Source organism: Sphaeramia orbicularis, chromosome 1 (genome assembly GCF_902148855.1).
Source record: "Sphaeramia orbicularis chromosome 1, fSphaOr1.1, whole genome shotgun sequence".
Classification (NCBI taxonomy): domain Eukaryota; kingdom Metazoa; phylum Chordata; class Actinopteri; order Kurtiformes; family Apogonidae; genus Sphaeramia; species Sphaeramia orbicularis.
The window spans coordinates 49637417-49658065 of NC_043957.1; the positions used below are offsets into that span (position 1 = coordinate 49637417).

General features: G+C 39.4%; 1 protein-coding gene across 9 annotated transcripts in view; it reads right to left on the reverse strand.

The window, feature by feature from the left end:
- gab1 (GRB2-associated binding protein 1) overlaps positions 1-20649 on the reverse strand; it is a 70693-nt gene that overhangs the window by 28667 nt on the left and 21377 nt on the right. Inside the window, exon 1 of one of the 9 annotated variants that reach the window (XM_030140691.1) lies at positions 16808-16941. The exons of 7 other annotated variants lie outside the window; for them this stretch is intronic. The gene's annotated coding sequence lies outside the window, so the exon portion shown is untranslated. Of the gene's footprint in view, positions 1-10374; positions 10520-16807; positions 16942-20649 lie in introns of those variants that run through there. One more of the 9 variants, XM_030140680.1, reaches the window with a different exon arrangement.

The window sequence follows — 20649 nt, forward strand, 5'->3', positions numbered from 1 at the left end:
CATCACAGAATGTCAGCCAATGAGAACATAGCATCACAGAACACCAGCCAATGAGAACGCACCGTCACAGAATGCCAGCCAATGAGAACGCAGCATCACGGAACGTCAGCCAATGAGAGCGTAGCGTCACAGAACGTTAGCCAATAAGAGCGTAGCGTCACAGAACGCCAGCCAATGACAGCGCAGTGTCACAGAACGTCAGCCAATGAGAGCGCAGCGTCACAGAACGCCAGCCAATGAGAGCAGTGTCACAGAACGTCAGCCAATGAGAACGTAGCATCACGGAACGTCAGCCAATGACAGCGCAGCATCACAGAACATCAGCCAATCAGAGCGAAGTGTCACAGAACATCAACCAACCAGAGCACAGCGTCACAGAACACCAGCCAATGAGCGCAGAATCACAGAACATCAAATAATCCGAGTACAGCATCACAAAACACCAGCCAATCAGAGCACAGCATCACAGAATGCCAACCAATCAGAGCATAGGGTCACACAACCTGAGAGCCTGATCCTTAGTTTTTCTCTTTCCAGTTGTGCTGTTACACAGTTATAGCAAGCATTTTTTGTAATAAATAACTTATATATACAAATGCAATGTAGAACAACATCACTTTCATCCAAATACACGCAGAACGTTAAATGTCAGTAGCAGCACTTTGTTACAGTCAGGCTAATGACAACAACAATAAAGCATATTTTCAAAAGGAACTAAGAACTGTAATGGTATTATTAAGTACTCACATTAGTACTCGGTATCAGCAAGTAATCAAATGTAAGTACTTGTAGTTGGTCTGGAAAAAAGTGGTATCGATGAATCCCTATTAATTACCCATTTTAGCATTACCTTTACACTATAATCTCCCTTCTACCTCTTAATATTTGTAGTCCTTTTACAGAAACACATCCAACAGGAATTTATTTAAATACTGCCTCATGGAGGTCATGAACTCCTGATTTTGCTGAGTCAGGTAGGCTACACATGTGTTGGCATGTTATGTTTCATCTATGTAATAGCATAGGGGGAAAAAATGCTTTAAAAAAATTAAGTGAACAACTCAATACTACTCAGCGTCAGCTTTGAAATGACAGACAAGCCCCAGTAAGCAAACAACCACCACTGAGATCAGACAGATCAGGAAGCATACCAACACAGTGTGAGGAATGCAAGTTAAAGCTTTGGTGCTGTTGTTTTGGGGTAAGATTTTGACTGTATTAACAATGCTGTGGGTTTGCTCTTCTTCCCTTTGTTGTTTTTCCATCCACAGGGTGTCCTTTGTTAGTGGGCCAAGCCCTGACCTAAGACACCATGAAGAGCATCAGCACTTTGCCTCTACAAACAGGATGAAGAAATAAACAGCCCTACAAAGCCATTGGATTTTAAACTAAAGACATCTACAAGAACCAAATGGATAAAAACACTTAAGGAATCACTGTACAACTGCTACACAGAAAAAAAGAATCAAAACATTATTCACATCCCACACTGACATATCGCACTCACACATGCAGCACATGTTTCACCCACTATAGTTCAAAAAGTCTGTTATGCAACCACAAAAACAGAGATTCCAAATGAAGCTTAAACATATTAAACCTACGTCCTTTAATGCAGACCTACTTAAACACCGAATTCACCGATGCTCACTCAAGTGGATGTACAAAGACAACACTGATATGTCTGTGTTGAATCGGCCGGACAAAGACGGTAGGTGTGGAGAGGAAACCTCTCTCTCTGGCACATGACAAAGCAATTTGGGGTCAAGTTACCCTGTGGGGAACAGACGGACCAAAAGCTTAGGTTACAACAGGGACAGGCCCGCCTAGGGTGAGAGTGTCAACAACTGAATTATTATCTTCAAAACAGGGGTAGGCGAGACCACTCCTTAGTGCTGGACAGAGTTTACTTTAAAATTAATGGGAAATCAAGAGGTCACTTACAGTTAAAACAGGTAGTGTTGCAACAACACAAATATGGTAAATGTATAAAACACATCACAAAAGCAACCATAGCACAATGAAAGGATGCTTCAAAGGCTTCTTCACAAATATTCCAACAATATTAACTCAAAAGAAGTTCTACTTTAAACTCAAATGGAATTCATGAAGTTAAATATGATAAAATAAATTTCAAACCAAAAAGCAGCCCTCCCAAGTGTGCACCCACTGTAAATGCACTGCTGCTTTCATTAAAGGGTACCTATAGTGAATTTTCATTGCTAGCAATTTCAAAAGATCACAAATAATACTAACTGTTCTGTCATAGCCACTTGTCAAGTATGTGTAAGCACTAAGTCAATGCTGCGTCAGTCAGGCATGGTCACCAACATGTTGCCTCCTTCACGGGCTGTTCCAGCACCAGGAGTGACGCAGTAACGATGATTACGACATTAACGTCGGATTACCTGGGCTGCAAGAGACTGGTCACTGACCCTGTGCAGCAGACACCAGTCTAAGACACATTAGGCCCTTTTGCACTGTAGGGAGTTTTTGCAGTTCCTATGACCTTTTCAGGGCCGAGGTCCTTTTTTCGTGCAGAGAGCATAGGAACTTGGAACCACAGACCACAGTTCCTACAACCATTTTAGCTCCTACTCTGAGGTAGGGCCTTTTGATGGTTCCATAAGAACTCATATGACATAGGTGTTTGGTAGAACTCAGGCCACCCCCAATACCAGATATCCACTTCTTGCAGCGCTGCAATTTTTAAAAGTAACTGTTACCATTTCTCAATATCAAGAACAGAGAACGGTCTTATGAACTCAGAGAAGACGGTCTTGGTAAGAACGGTCCCAGAGAACATCCTTCCTAAGAACGTAAGTTTATCTGTAATTGGAAGAGCTGGCACTTGTGAACTTTCCTCCCTGTCTCTGCTGTATTTCCACCATCGGCTCCCTAACGTATTTCCCTTAAATTACCACAATGTCACTCAATTTGATTTCAGTACATTGTATTAGGATTTATGTGTCATTTTTACATTTTGTATATTTTTCAAAACTGTAATACATTTTGTTGGTTCAGCCGGTCCCAGCCATCACTGTGCATCACACTGGTCCCTACCGTGGTCCCTAACTGCCTGTGCAGATGCAAAACAAAACAGTTCCCCTGGGGGAGAGTAGTTCCTAGAATGAAATTTGAGGTAGACAGTTCTTAGAACTGTGTTCTTAGATCTTCTCTGTCTGAAAGCGCCTATTATGTGATTGAATATGTAACCATTTACACCCATTTCCTCAAAATTGCTCATCATAGTTTGCTTCTTGAACATGTGCTTTCCACTCAGTCTCACTCACTGACTGCGACGTGTTTACTCGCACTCCATCACCTGGCATCAATGCTGGTACATCACTTTCAGCTGGCAATAACTGTTCCCCATAAGTTCTGCCCCCACCTGTAATTCACATAATAAAAAGGTCCAGTGTGGTGCATTTAGGGCATTTTATTATTTTTTTTATTGAATTCACGCCTCTCTTGCTTATAAGTAATACATAAAACATAATTAATGTCAGAAGCATGACCAGTACAGGTACACTGGAACATTGTTACAGACAGCTCATTGTGGTAGCTTCAACATCTCTCCCTCACCTTTGGGTTTTCATACATTTTTCCTTTTGCACAATTACACACACTTGCACTGCATTCCACCATGGACCGATACTTACCCTACATTTAGCACCAGACTTGTGAATAAAAATAAACTTATGTAACGTACACATGAAAACACTACTTAAAGCAAGAAACAGGGCAACACCATTCTGTACGTCCCTGATGGCCAGCCCGTATCACACCTACACCCATGCAAGTAGTGCAGTTTTATTGACATGTACACAGTGTTTGTTTGCAGATAAGGAAAATGGGTCAGTGGGAGAAACAAGGTTATGGCAAGACAACACATTTACATGCCCTGCAATAACCCAGGAAGTGGAAAACCAAGAGTGGGTTAAAGGTACACCGGTTAAAATAATGAACTGCTCATCTTGCATCTTATTTCTTGTTATTTCAGCTATGATTTTAATATGTTTTGATGGAAGCATTAACCTGACCCAAAACCAGTTTCTGTTGATGTCTTATTTAAAGATCAAGATGTCTGGACTTTCCAAATAAAGCCAACCGTACCAAGGTTACTTAAGTTCACATCAATCTAAAATGTTTCACATTGTCCCAAACCCACAAACATTTAGAGCAAGAGCCTGACAACAGGAAATGTATCACAATACAGGGCTTAAGATTTAATATATTGGGATATACAATGTTTTTATTAAAATCCAACCTTAAGAAGTGAAGAGTAAAAGGCCCATAACCTTATGGATACAATCTTTGCAAGAGAAAGGCAAGGGTTAAACCCAACACAAAACTAACCACTTTCTACAATGAATCTTCAATCAATTAAAAATAGTGACTTGGAATATCAGCACAGCAATGAACTGTATTTATACATTTGCTTACTATCCTAAAAACATCATTAACAATATGAAGTAATTACCTTTTTCCTCCTGGTAAGGCTCCTTACAGGAAAAGCTAAGATGAGGTTGTTAATGCTGCTTTTAGTTTTTCATATTCCATTGTAGGTAAATCCAAAGAGGCCTAAGATAGTCCGCCATATTAGCAGAGAAGCAAATAAATATACCTCCATTCCAATGTTTCTTAATTCACCACCAAATTCTGCACTAGTCACTCCACACAACAGCCACAGAGCCAGCTTCAGTGTGCAGAAGCCTAGTGTTTGTCCTGTTTGCTGGGAATGGGACGGCATGGGACGATACTGGACTGGGACGGGGAGGGTGCCCCAGGCATGGCAGTAGTCCCCGCCAGCCGCTTATTTTTCCACCCAGTATCCTGGTGTCTTCAGATAGGGCTAGACACAGGAAGACACTCTCTATTGGTCTATGGGGGGCACACAGAGAGGACATTGAGGGTCTGACTAAGATGATGACAGAGGCAAGAGGGTGGGAGTATTGGGAGGAGATGCCAACTGAGTGCAGTCATGCTGCCGTCAGACCCCCCTCCTGACCCATCTGTACTGGAGCAAAGGTGACAATAGGGAAGAAAAGTGGGGAAGGTGGGTAAAGGGGGAAGACCGAAACAAGAGGGACAGTCTGCTGTGGATCTAGAGAATATCAGTGGAAGACAAAGGTGATGCACTGCAGCTGCTAAAAATTAAAAATCCATGTGTGAAAATAGGGCTGCATCATTCTGGCAAAAATGTGAATCACAATTTTTTTGCTTAGAATTTAGATCACGATTCTCTGGCATAATTTTTTTCACAAAATGTTTATTGCACTGCTGTCAAGGAAAATGGGTTCTTTTAAATCTGATTCACGTCTTTCATATCACTCCGCAAGTAGCCCGGTCACTTATGGTCCCGGTTGCCAAGTGACGTCAGCTGATCTGTGAAAGTTTGCAGCGCCAAGAAACTTCCCAGCCGGCACAATGGAATGTTTTTTTAATGTAAAATTTTTGGAGAGGGCAAGATTTTTGATTCTTTGTTAAAGGACGAGTTATCCTCACCAGCAAAGAAAAGAAAAGGAGAAGAACAGCGCAGAAGTCAGAGAAGTCAAAGTGAAAAGACACTTGGATCTGGACAACAGAAAAGAAGACCAACATGAGATTAACACTGCCAAATGCGAACCTTTATTGGGCACGAGTTCAGGTGGATGACTCACCAGTTACAATGGGGTTTTCATCCATTTCACTCTCTTTACCACAGACGTTCCTCCGCTGTAATTCACTCTTTCCTCACTCAACTGCAGCCGACAGCAGCAGGCTCACGTGTTGTAAAGACACTTTACCACTGGTTGAGGGAGGAGGGGGCGGTGGATCTGCGTTTGTGGGCATTTGTTTGTAATTGAGTCCATTAAATATAATGCTTAATAATTATCCGTGTTTAGAAATGAAATTGCGTACATATGTCAATCTACATTGTGATCTTTTAACAATCGTGCAGCCCTATGTGAAAATAGTTGCTCGTAAATAGTAGTGCCAACACCACTCAAGCGCCCCCAATGTTAGTTGTATTGCATTTAAAGGGCTAACAGTCTTCATACTGCAGATAGCTTAATGCAGCCTAAAAGGCCTTTAAGTGCACTAATTGCTAATGCGACTGTAGTGTCATCAAAGCCTGTTAACTGCATACTTAAAGTCACCCACCATATATCTAAAGGCAAATCATACTGCAGCAGGTCTGTAGGTTTCTGTATATGCAGCACTAGCAGTTGGGACATTAGCCTGTTTTTTAAAAGACATGAACATGTGTGCTGTGTCTCTGACAAGTTACGCTGGACAATAGGTTTAAAAAAAAAGGGTCAGTCATTTTTGATTGCTCAACTGTCTCATATTACATTAGTGATAATGCAAGCATAACATGCACAAGCTCTGAACATTTAGTGCAGTGGAGTAAAATTGATTGATTACAAAGTAATTTCAAAGACACTAAATAGAGTTCCAGTGCTTTATCTTAAACGTACAGAAAATCACAGATATTAACATCACTGATGGCGTTTATGTGAACTGCACACAGCATCATTGGATCTGCGCACATTTTAATGTAGAGTTTGTGTCGTGTTGTTGTGTTTGTTGACCTTAAACTTTAATTTTAGGGCAAGCATGAAAGAAACCCCTTCCATTTTCCAAGAGAATAATACCCACACACTCTACACAAAAATAAGTCTACAGATTGTTTTCATGAATGTATGCAACTGGGAAATTTAGGTAAAGAACTCATTTATACATTACAATCCCTTTACACAGTGAATACAAGACAATGAACACATGTACATTTTGTCATGCGGGTTCAGTTCATTGCATAAAAGGTTTGCAGGCACATACATAAGCAGTGACTTTATAGCACATGTATAGAATATAGTATTCAAATGCACAAAGAATACATGCTTTGCTCTGCAAGAAGAGTCTAGCAGAGTTGTGGTCCTTCAAAGTGTACTGAACAACCACATCATCATGGCTTTATCCCTGTGTTTATAGTTTTCATTTGTGGGTGTGTAAAGCAAGACCAGATTTTTTATATCAGACACAATACTATAACCTCAATTTCTCACTGCAATATAAATTATACTTTAACAAAAGCAATAAGCATTTAATGACTTTTCAAGTCAAACACTCATCATCACTGACATCACTGATATCGCCTGCCCTCCAGCCAAAAAAATATATATAATTAAAAGTGTACCTGTATTGGTCATGCTTACAATATTAATTGTGCTTTGTATATTACTTATAAGCAAAAGAGTTGCAAATTTTAAAAAAAATAATAATAAAAATCAGCATAAATGCACCACACTGGACCTTTTTATTGTGTGAATTAAATGTGAGGGCAGAAGCTATGGGGAGCTGCCATTGCCGGCCAGAAGTGACATGCGATCATTGATTCCAGGTGATGGATTGCAAGTAAACAAGCAGCAGTCAGTGGGGAGACTGAATGGAAAGCATGTTTTCTCGCTTGTTGTCTGTGCGGCCATAAGCTTTGCATTCGTCATTGTACTAGAGACGCAACCCAGCACAGGCTGATAATGTGTCATCTTAGACTGGTGTCTGCTGCAAGGGGTCAGTGACCAGTCCATCACAGCCCAGGGAAATCAGACAAAATCAACATTACTGGATCACTACCTGTGCTGGAACAGCCCGTGAAGGAGGCAACATGTTGCTGACCATGACTGACTGACAGAGCAGTGACTTAGCACTCGTGCATCATTTGACAAGAGACTATGATGTAAGTTACTGGATGGAACCGCTAGAAATATGTGATCTTTTGAAATAGCTAACAATGAAAATTCACTACAGGTACCATTTAAAAAATGACCAACGTGCAACACAATTCGCTTTATGCAACATAGTCAGCACTCAAGCAGAAACAGTACCATAAACATTAGTTTTGCATCTCTATGACAGAAAACAAATTCTTCCCACATTAAATAAGAATTAGATGAGTTTCAGAAAAAAGAAGTGCCTATACTGACAACTTTAACAAGTCAATTAATACATTTGTCCTTTGTCATTGATTTTTGTCTTTTAAAAACTACCCAGTATACCACTATACTGCTTCAGTTTTAAGACCAGAGTCACAGAGTTCAACAAAAAAACTAAAGCATCTACAAAAATGAAAAGAACAACAGGTGTAGACTGGGAAAAGCGTAGGAATTTCGATTTCCCTGAGGTTCAACTATGCATATTTTGTCTATTTTGTGACTGACTGAGAAAGGGACATGGTCTATTATTCCCTACCTACTTTCTTTAGGAAAAGAATTTAGAGAATACAGTTATTACAGCAATATCAGTGCCAGTTCATCGCTGTTTGCAATATTAGAAGTGTGTATTAAAACACCCTGTAAGCCCAACAAACCACGTAATAAAACAAACAAACAAACAAAACCTTGTGGGTCTCAAGACCTTGTTGGGTGATTAAATTATTAAAGATAAGAATCAGTCACTGTGAGAGTCCCTGTCCAATATTCACAGCCCTTTGTATAAACCAGTGTTTTGATAAAATCCGAGCTTAAAGTGTAAGCATTAGCTTAGCTCAGACTGCATACATACTGTAGATAGCACTTAGCCGCCTGCGAGTGGCCAAGCCATCTGTCTCGTCTGAGTGGGCTGTGGGTAAATGACCTGCACCCCAGCTGCACTGACTCATCCTGACAGGGACAGCTTCTCTGTTTGTCCCTCAAGAAAACACAGCGCAATGGAATAGAGTGAAAGCAGAGACAAGGCGCAGGAGAAGCACAAGGTGAACTACAGGGAGAAAAGGTCAAGATTGTGGCGATAACAGAACAAATTATTATGTGCTATCATTTCATCTGCCAGAAAGCACAAGCAAACAACATTTTATGACAGCACAGAAAGCTGACCGGTTGATATTACATGAAGGAAAAAACAAAAAAACAGGACTGTCTTTCATCAATACTGCACTTACACCTGGTATCTCACAAAGGCAGGAAATTAAACATACAACAGTATGTTACACTTCAGTGCAGCCTCAGCTGAGTGAATAAGAAATGTCTAGAGTGAAATGACCTACACATGAAAAACCATCTTATTTATTTTATGCAGTGTGAAATCATTCATTTGTTAAATCTTTTGTCCAAGACATTAAAATGAATGAAACTGACAACCTTCCTATATGCCTCTGTTCCTCAACAATTAGATCTTCAAGTGACAATATGCATAAAGAACCTAAAAAATGTCTAGTTCGACCACAAAACTAGTATCATCTCTACTTTTTATAACTTTATACACTGTTTGTGGACCATTTCTTTTCTTGCAAACCTAACTTCTAAAGTGGATAACAGAAAAGGGTTTGAGGGGAATCAAGACATTCATATTCATGATTAAGTCATGTGTGTGAGTGACATTTTCAATGAATGCAAACAGCCAAGAATTAGGTAATGACATATGCTGACGCAGAAATGCAACAAAATAACACAAAATATCCATGACACGGCAATCTGACCCAAATGCAGTAAACAAATACGCAATCTCGTCAACCACAGTGGTTCTCCAAGCCTCACTATCAGGACCCCGGGACTGTGCAGAACAAAGGCTGTTCTAAGAGAGGAGTGTCGAGAGCGTCAGAGGTTTTGGCGCTCATGGCCTTGGTGACGAGGTCTGCAGAAGGAGAAGGAGGGGAGGGACAAAAGCTCCTCTATGCTCTGAGCCGCAACTTGTATAAATCAGTCTTTGTTAGCAAGAGATGACTAGGATTCTTGCTAAACAGCTATTTTTACATCTTTGAGCACCAGAGAGGGCAGTTAACGTACAAGTAAGAGTGCATGGCCTTTGGCTAAATGAAGCAACGTCATCAGCTCTCCACCTACTGGAAGGAGAGGGGACTTCCATGAAAGATGTGCATGCCTGAGGTCCAGCTGGACAACCAGATGCACCATTAGTCTTTGACCTGAAGGTAAATCCTTCTGATTTATTCTGTTGAAATCAGATCATGGTCATGTACAGCTGAGTCTTTTTAGTTCCATCCAATGCGTGCACCACCAGACATAACCACCACCTACCAACTTAATGACCAAATAATGACATTAAACATGGATTTTAAACCTTCACACAGCTTTGAAATCTGTATTACAGCCCATAATAATAATTAATACCATTGTTTATTCAACTACTGAACACTGATTCTATGTTCAAGAGTGGCTTTTTCCCATATATCAAAAGGAAAATGATTTGATAAAATGTATTTGACCGTTTCATTTATGTAACTTGAAAGGTTTTATATGGACAAACTACAAGAACAAAATAATGCAAACAGGAGATGAACCTGAAAGACCAATCTTAGTATTAAAAAATGTACTGTTTATTAATACCCCTAATGTTAATAAATGTTTAAGTCTGACTGCAAAAAAGAGAACCTACCTTAGAAGCTACATATCCAAATGGGATGCCTTGTTCCTTGTAGTATTTCAGTTATTACAACTGAGCCCAAAAAGTCTGTTTATGTTGTTGTTTGCGTCTTCTGGCTTTATCATGTGCTGCAGAGTGTGTGAGGGTCTGCAGTTTGTGACCTCTCCCTCCTCCGACTTCCTGTTCTATGCAATCAGGTTGCCCCAGACCTTCTTAACCGCCACTTCTAAATAAGAGGGGGTGGGACATTAAGTTTGCCAAAATGGAGAGGGACAGCACTCATGTTCAACTGTAGAGTAATTCACAAAGCATTTTATTTTCAGTTATTCTATACTGTATTTAGCTCCTTCTAATAACTACCTGGATTCACTGTAGGGACATGAATGCAGTGGCCAGTGTTATATAGTGAATGTTGTGTAATGTAAGGGATTACATATAAATTCAATATGTCCAGTTTAATCCAAGTAATACATTTGAAATATTTTACATTTATGAGTTAAAGTTAGACGTAAGTATTCATATTATTATTTAGACCTTTCAGCCATCTATGTGTACTTATATTAAATCCAATCAACTGAAAATGATTGGATGAGCATCCTGTTTCAAAAGGAAACATATAACACTAAGACAGCCTTTCATATGGGCTTTAAAAATCATTTTGTCTCGTCTTACCACTTACGTTACTTGGTCTGACTCTGTTCCAACAGTGAAATGTTCAGTCCTACATTTGCATCTCTAATCAAGGTCTGTTCAGAGCACGTAATTACAGACAACTGAGCTTCTCTTTCTTATGCCCATCCTCTCCTCTGGATCTCAGCCTTTCCTCTGCTTCCTGTGGAGGTTTTATGATTTTGTTTCCCATCTGCACTCTCAATAAAAAGAGGTCAGAGATGTCGTAGCATGGACAGCTTCCTCTACTTGACTGCTTCACAAAAGCTCCCCAGTGGAAAATCCACTGCTAATACTGCATTAAAGATACCTGGTCGAAGACTGGAGACACTTAGAAGACACAAACAACCAGCCAACTGCATAAAAATATAAAATGTTTGTAAATTTTGCAAGATTTTCATGCAATATATGGTTTGCTTTAATTACTATTTGTAATGTATTGACTTTTTAAGTGAATTTTGCAAAATTGTATGTTTTTGTAATCCTGATATTTTGGAACAATAAAGTTTCCACTCTCCACAGGTAATTCTATCTACTCTTTAACCATCTTAACAAGTCCTAACAATAGCTGCAGACCTTCAATTAATGTGTTACAACAACAGAGATCAAACAGATTTTGGATACAAATCACTAACAATTCATTAGCATTAAGGCAAACATCAAGGGTCATCATCGAGTCCATTAATCATCATTTAAATTATTTTAATAACTCGTCCACAGTGAAACAATGTTCAATCACATTTTTACGCCACTAAGATTTAGGCTGATATAAAAATTTTCAAACTTATTTAATATGACGCCAAACACCAGACTGACTACATATGTATAGGTTTTACCACTGAGTGTTACACTTCAAAACAGCAGAGAAAAGGAACTTCCAAAAAGCTACCAAAGCCCATGACTGAGAGGATAGCAACTCTAGTCCACCTGGCAGCAGTAATGCACCTCTAAGCTTGTTTACCACCAACCAATAAACACTACGTAATGACAAAAAGAAGCAGGAGAGGACCCACACTATCTTCAGCACTGTCATGATAGGATTGGCTACATCCTATCATGCTGTCACAATCCCTTTTTTCTTGCCGTGTTGCCTGTGTTTTTTAGCTTGCTTCTTTTGTTAGCTTCAAATATGTAATGTTGCTATTTTAGCGCAATTTCAGTGTCCCATGTCATCCCAACAAGTACATGAACTTTCAAGTAAACAAACATTCACTGTGAGCATCATTCCTTTCCCTCTGCTGAAATGTGATTCTCCTTTGTGCTTCTCCGTTCGGCTCACTTATGAATAAATGTAGCCAGTACTGTCTGATGAACCACAGTAATATAAGAATATAGCAATATTGTATTCATCACACCATTATGTTGCTTATTAATGAAGCAAAACAAGTTGGGTTGAGTAATGCTATGCCAATGCCATCAGGTTGCCGATGACAACTGGTTGCCATAATGACTAACGTCGTTTTGGCGTCCACACTGGACCAGACTGACCAAACCAGAATCAACCAAACTCTAGTTTTCAGGCCCTCGGTCACAACAAGATAGAAAGGCCAGCACACATGTTCAGAGTTGAAATAAAGATTAAAAAGATACTCATTTTCTTTTAGGACAAGGGAAAAAAACTCTCAATGTCGTTATGTATAGCAGGCCAATAAAAACAGCCTGTCACACAAATCACCAAAAAAACTATTAGACTATTTCCCATTCCACAGCAGAAGAAATTAAAGAGAAATTGAACATGGGGAGGGGGCTACAAATGGGACCACCCAAGCAAACACACTGTAGCATCAGCAACAACACTAGTTGATGTGTGATTGTGTGGCCTATTGACCCCTGATGTGTCCATCACAGAAACCTCCACACAACAAAAACTCCAACCCCCAACTGGTTCCAAACTTATCAGCTATCATCAGTGTCCTCTACATAGTGCTGCTCCCATGTTAAGGGTCAACCTCTTCATTTCTCTAGTCTCCAAGAGAAAACAAGAAGGAATCTTTGTTAAACTGAAACATCACATCCTTGCTTTGTGTGCACGTGCCCCATCTTCCCACACAGGTCAGAAACACAACAGTGAGAATTTAAAGTCTCAATTCTTCTAGAAGGACCAAAGATCAAGATCCAGAATTCCTCTTAAGACATACATTTTTAATGGTGCATTACAACAAAAAACTCCCTCTAATAAGTGGTATATGGTTTTTGTTTTGGATGAGTTATCACATGACAGATTTAAATGAACACTAGAGGGGCCTTTTCATTGTTCTGCACCTTCTTAAGATAATGATGTATAATCATCAGTCCTGAAAAATGTATTTTCACAACATTATTTACTTTCAGAAGCAGAACTGTCTACCAAAAAGACAATCCCATCATAATATAGTCATTTATGTATGTCTGTCACGGTAATGAAATGAAAGTAGATGATTCATGAACATTTAATTGCCTTTTTCTATTCATTCTATATAGAATATGAGCCTCCATTATTTCATAAATATACAATAGGCCTAATGAAGAAAATACACCTTTACCATTGAACACATTAGTTTGCATTTTATGCACAGAGCAGATTTGGCATAAATAACTCATAAATAATAAATAAATAACTCAAACTGGCAAAACTTATTAGTGAACTACATATAAATACAAAGGAATTACTGATGAAGTTGATGGTAATGAGATGAAAGAGCACAAAACAAACAAAAACAGAGGGAAATTACATGAAAATAGTGATGACATGTCCTGGTGTTTTCATACAACTGAATGAGACCATTTTCATGGTTATGTAAAATAACTGGGGTTAGCCCAAGTAACTGTGATAATGTAATTCTGTAGTAGCTGTAAGAGGCCTAGAGGTCAGCTTAAAATTGATCATCTTGTTTTCCATCTCAACAAGATAGCAATCATCAGGCAGAAAAGTACCAAATAAGCACCAGCTTCTGTACAAGCTACAAGGCCAAACCAGTTGGCTCTGTACCAAAAACTTGAGCAGTTGTTTTATGCAGCTGGGAAAAGCTATGGAGTGAACATTTGTGCATTCCTACCTTGCCAGAAATAAACTGGGGAACTGACATCTGCTGTGTAATGTAAAGACAGAGTGCATGTGTGCCTGTTTGTTTGTATGCAATAAAAATAGCCCAGTTTGTGTCCACTTCTGTTATCATATGAAATGACTACATGCACGAGAGTCAGAGTGAAAACTAATCTTATCACACGAGGAGCTTGTGAAAGGCAGTTACACCAGATGTCTGCAACCTATAAGCACAGCCCATCAACAGTACATTGATCGATTAGGAGCACCTACGATCAAAACAACCCACTTTCTTGTCTTCACCTCCACAATCCCCCTGTCCCTCCCTGAATTTACCATCCCACAGTCGCTATGCTTTCATGTGCAGCTGTGAAATTCTCACCCAGCCAGGCGCCATATGACCCCCCAGCCCCAACGATCTACGGTAACTGTCCAAAGAACACAGACCCCGGTCGTCATTCTGCTATCTTTGCAAACAGCTTAGACAAAGACCAACATTCTCATGAAATCCCATCTGAAAGGCAGACAGGTGTTCTTCGTTTATGGCCTTTAACAGGTGACCTGCTGACAAGAATATGTCATGATATGTCAAACTACCTAACATCAAAAACTATGTATTCTCCACAAGGGCACACAATTTGGAGGATTCTTGTAAAATGCTTTTTCTTGCTGCTCTCATGCCAAACATCTGTGTGAAAAAGAGATGCTTACCGAAGTTTCCCAAAACAGGTATTATGTTCTCTGACTCTTCTCAACAAATGCCATGAAATGCTCTTCTTGTACCCATTTCCAAATGGTCCAGGGTCATCATACCACTGTTACTCCTCTGGCTTACATAGACAACTGTGTAACAGCTGCCTTTGCTACACTAACTCTGTCTTAAAGGGCGGGGACAGGAACTCACAGTGAAGTAATGATTCCATATCATTCATTAGACTGTCCAGAGGCGGGAGGAGGGAAAGACCAAAAGAGAGGGAGGGAGTAAAACAAGGAAGGTGGTGATGACGTAGCAGCAGAGAACTTGGGTGAATCACAAACACTAGTTTTCAGAAAACAGGGATGTTTAAATCAAATTTCTAGAAAAAGATTTAACATCGTTCACCTCAAATAGCACTGACACGTCCTGAACGTCACCAGCAATGCTCTCAGACAGGTTAGTCTTACACTATATTCTGCTCACAGGGTAAAGCATTAACTTAGAGTGGGCAGGCTTAAATATTAACAGACTCACATTTACGTATGACTGAGGGAGCACAGAAGCATCAGTAGTTAACATATATTCTAGAAAAGTGTGAGCGCTAGCGGAATTAGCTTTTTTGACAAAACTAAACTGACTACCTCTTTCTGTGTTTCCAGGAAACATGGGGCTTTGTGAAACAGAGAAAAGCAGAGAAAAAACACACACAAGGCAAAATAACATCCTTTAGTGGAAGTTTCCACTTTGTTAGCGCTTTTTATCTTCCTGGTCATCTGTTCCCAACACACACTCTGGGCAAAAAGATTTCCTGTTTTGCCTCCTTTTGTCACTAAAGTTGTGTTTGGGGGTCTGTCGGGAGCTAACTTTAGAACCTCTTCTATTGCACATATGTCGTACGCAAAAGCTGAGTTGTCTCAAAAAAATGATATTTGGATTGAGACCCCAAAATAAGTAAGTGCCCATAATCACTGCTGAAACAATACTGTGTACTATTATAATCTAGGCTTCAAGTGGACACAGAAAGAACCTGCACAGTGAAAACTAACTCAAGTTGATGATTCGCTCACATTTGACCACACGTTCCTGCAATGTTCCATCTGTGTTAATTATTGTAATCCTACCACGATAGATGTGACAGAGTGGTCAGTTTGGGTCTCTAAACATCCTTTATAATCTAATGAAGACATGAAGATTTGGTATGCAAGTTTGTACATGTGTTTCACTTCAGCAGTCGGTCTCAAATGAATGCACAAACACATGGACTGAACCAAAAGAAGCAAGCTCCATTTTCCTCCATAATGACTTTTTTTTTTGAAAATGTGAACTCCGGTAATTTATTAACATTATGAAGTAAACATGTGCCACTGAGCTACTCTTTCAGTTGCTAGAAACATATAAGCAGAGGGCTGAACAAGAAGACTGAGAGACATACGAGATACACACATACATGCAGTAGTTTTACCATAAAAATAAAACATGTGCAACAAGTTCACACCTAATAGCAGAACAAAGACTCAAGCAGAAGACAAAGCACTTATGTTAGGATATTGAACTTTGCTCACCCTTTCAAGATGTTAATACAATATTGCTAACTAAGTCAGGTTCTCCTATACAAGGGCTGTCACTGCACTCACTAGAAGTGCCAGCGCACATGATGACCATTTCCTTGCACGGTCAGCGCTTGAGACTATTTTTATAAAATGTACTACAGAAGACCCATCAGAAGTAAACAGTCTGGGATTTTTCTATGAAAAAAAGAGGGTTTTAATAGTTCAAACTACCCATAAACACTGATTAAGCGTTCGATCAATGCGCTTGACAAACAAACGTTCCAAACAATACAATCGTTAAAGTGGTGTTCACATTAAACAAGTCATCCATCTTCCATGTTTACCATCACACCACTCAGACAGTCCCACCTTCATTGTGAAAACAATCTTGTTATATAGTTGTGTCTCGTTCTACATTTTTCCTAACTTATAAAGCTAACCACTTTTGAGAACTGCTGACATAATTTCAAACTATTAAAAGAAACTGCAAAGTTATTTGGTCTGTACCTGGTTCTGAAGAGTCCACGCTAAGCACTGGTACAAATGCAGCGAGAGAAACAAGGTAAGCGAGCTGCTGACCACTGACCAGCCACTGTTGTCGAGTGAGTCTGGCCACTTTCCTTCCTACCCTACTGACTTCCCTCCCCTACTCTTTGCTCCATCAAGTCTGCAACACCCTGCTCCAATAACCTCTGACCCACAGGAAGTAGACACAATGGACTGAAAATAACACACCACCTCCCCTGGCAACAACTGCCCACCTCCTAACCCCTGAATGCACACCACTTCTACACTACACTACACCTACAACACACCAGCCCAAGATAGGTGGGTAGCACCAAAAATATCAGCCACTTCTCGAGCAGAACTGCCCACATGCATTCCCAGCATGCATTTTAATGCATACATGCAAGCTCAAGTTAAAGCAAACAGGTATGTCTTTAATATTGTAGAGACGATTACAGCTCTGCTGACATATTCTATCATTTTCAAGAGAGTGCACAGCTTTGCAGCTCTCAGTGAAGCAGAGGGTTTCACACTACAGCAGCAGGTTGTGGGCTGAGCAGCAGACTCATGACTATCCAACTGCTTCCTGCACAGGGACTGCTGCACACTGAGAAGGAGGACTTCTCCACAGTCAGTCCCATATAGAGTGTGTGAGCCTCCATATGCATGAATCTCTGAAATCTTTGTTTAAGGGGACCATGTAAATATGTTATTTTATTGCACGCATTCACAACAGGGCCAGATCAAGTGAAAGTGAACATCAGTGTCAAAAATTTATGTTTCACCTATCACTTCCTAAATAGGCTAATTTTTTTAGGTTAAGAACTCTATTTTATGGAATGTTTACAAAATTTCAGTATCACTTGTAGGAAAAAAGTTATAAAGATATAATCAATATTAAATGAAACCTAAAAAAGACTAAAATATATAAATACACTTAACTTTAATAATAATATTTTTTCTTGCTTGTACAAGTGACATTTTAAGTCTGTGAATCTGTAGGAACTAATTATTCAACAATACAATAATACAGAAAGGTTATGTACAATCACATTATTTGTAAAATATGCTTTGCTATTAGCTGTCTACGTCACTTTAGCTGTAATATGTATGTTTAATAAAAGTTTATTAGCATATCTGTAGTGTTTTAGTTCCACCAAAGTCTTTTATTATGACTACTGAACAAAGGTACAAACTGCTGTCCCTGTGTCACAACATATCTGTGTTCATAAGAACTTATTATTGAAACATTTTTATCCAATATTGATCACATTTGTAGTTTAACATCATAGCTAAAGCCCTATATTTCATTTAGTACCAATTTCTTATCAGAAAAACATGTTTTGTACAATTGCATAAAGTAAAAAAAAAAAAAAATCATTTTGAGTCCCTGTGTCCCGCAGCAGTAATTTAAAACTGCGTTTGACTTTCGTTACCAATTTTTCATGAAATCTGTAAAACCCAAGTCAAAGCTTAAGTATTACGCAGCTGAATCTCTTTCCTCAAGGTGAACAATTTCTAAGTGTACTCCACCATAAACAATCCTTTGTTCACAAACAGAGCTGGTAGGTCACTCGGGCACTTTTGGAAATTTGTTGCGACGTGCATTGTGGGAAGTGGAGCTCCACACAGCCGCATTATGGCTGCAGCAGCAACAAACATGGAAATGGCTTCAATGCCTCTTGTTACAGCAGCTGCGTGGAGCTTCACTTCCCACAATGCACATCACGACAAATTTCCAAATTTGCCCAAGTAATCTACCAGCTGTTTGTAAACAAATGGTTTGTTTATGGTGGAGTAAACTTCAAAATTGCTCACTGTGAGGGAAGAGATTCAGGTGCGTAATCACGGAAAGACTTACAGATTTGTGATACTTACTAGGGTTTTACAGATTTGATGAAAAATTGGTGACGAAAGTCATACGCAGCTTTAATTAAGTTTACCCCAAATTTTTATTTCTGTAAATTGTAACGCTTCATGCGAAAGTATTTACTGAGACCTATTCATACATGTATTGAAAATGGAGATAAGTTATTTAGCTTGAAACAGAGCTTACTGAACATGAAATGTGTCCCCGTGTCACCACTTGATCTTCCCAACACGAAGCATCAGAGAGTGTTCTGTGATTCTAAGGCTTTGCAGTTGTTTCAAATTTGATTAGACAATATCTAGATAATAGGTACCCTGTTAATACTGTGTTAGTCCATGCTGTCTGTGCATCTAACCCAGTCTTTATCTATGCAGCGAGCAGCAGCAGTCTAATCCAATCAGCCCAATGAAAATTATTCCAAATTGCATTTAGTGGCCAGTGAAAGGTTGGCTTAGACATGATCTAATTAGTCCCTCTCTTGCTACAGCTCATCCTCTAGGAAATGGCTCAAGATGGCATACAGATAAGGAAATGGACTCTAATACAAATGTCTGTGTTGATGTTGTATACAACAGGTGATAGCTGGATCCTCAAAAAGTATATTCATGTGGCAGCTACTTCCTTGTACATCAGACTCGGGGTGTGAAGCTCAAGTACTGTTAACAAACAGATAATGTCACAGTCCTGTGTTCAAGTTGTAAAAGCAGATCATCTGACAAAATGCCATTATATTTACTGCACCATGATCAACAGCTGAAAAGACAATGCAAGGAGAAAGTACATGCCATACTTCCTGCAGCACATACGTCCATGTAATTTTCATACAGAGCAACACATAACATGCAGATGTGCGGTCCAAATACCATATTAATGAAAAGACAAAATCAAGAAGATTAACCAACTCATGTTTGTCATATCAAATGATAATGGTAGCTTGGAGGTAGCTAAATGCCAAGATGATTTGTCAAAAGGTACTTGATGGGGTAACAAATATCCGTCTTAATATGAAACGTAGTTTAATGTCCATCTGTCTGTCTCTACCAATGGTCTTGTTGTCAGTTGTGATTTACAGTCACAATTTGATGACAATTCATCTGATTTCCTGTTTATTTCACATGAAAACAATGACATGGCGGTATTTTGTTTTAACTAAATTTGACATTTGAGGAAAATGACCACTGTGTGAATATGGTCTATTCAGGTTGCCAGTGAGTACTGGATAACGAATATCATGTGACAATGAAGAACTGTAATGCAAATCACACTCTGTATGGCAAGATTTGTTTGTTATAAGGATTTTGCTTTGTTTTCTTTAACAAGACCAGGATAAAGGCATGTTCTTTAATTTGTTGTACTTAATGTATTCATATTGTCATCCTCGAGTTGGAGCTACAACATGTAAGACTCCCGTGCCATGTTAATGTTAAATCAAAAAGTCTTGCGAGGCCATAACTTTTCACTTACAGCTTTGTGTCATTCATAAAAAGGTCCCTTAGCTGTTGTAAAATTACTGGAAGTCACGGCCTCAAGTCACTTACAAAGGCTTTTATAACACAGGTATTACACACTGCTGACATGGCAAGATTTAATAAAATAAACACACAGCCAAAAAGGCAATAATGTACTGATAACAAACTTTCTTCTGCCAAACTATGTAGTTCTTCAGTGACATCTATCATAGTGGTTGCTAAGCAATGCACAAGGACACAGTGTCAAAGAGGCAGGCTGTAAATAATCAGTTCAGACTCTAAGCAGCTTTCCACTAACTGTACAGTTGTTCAAGCGGTGTTCAGTTGTGTTCACTCCTCTTTGCTGATTTAAGGCTGTGCGGTTGTTGCTGTATTTTAACTGTGCAACACCAGATGTGAGGGTAGTCTGCCTTGAAGTGGGCATCGCAAATTTCTGTACGGTACACTCTCGCCTGAAACCTGGTCACACCTTCATATCTTGACTTTTCCAGCTCTTTCCTTTC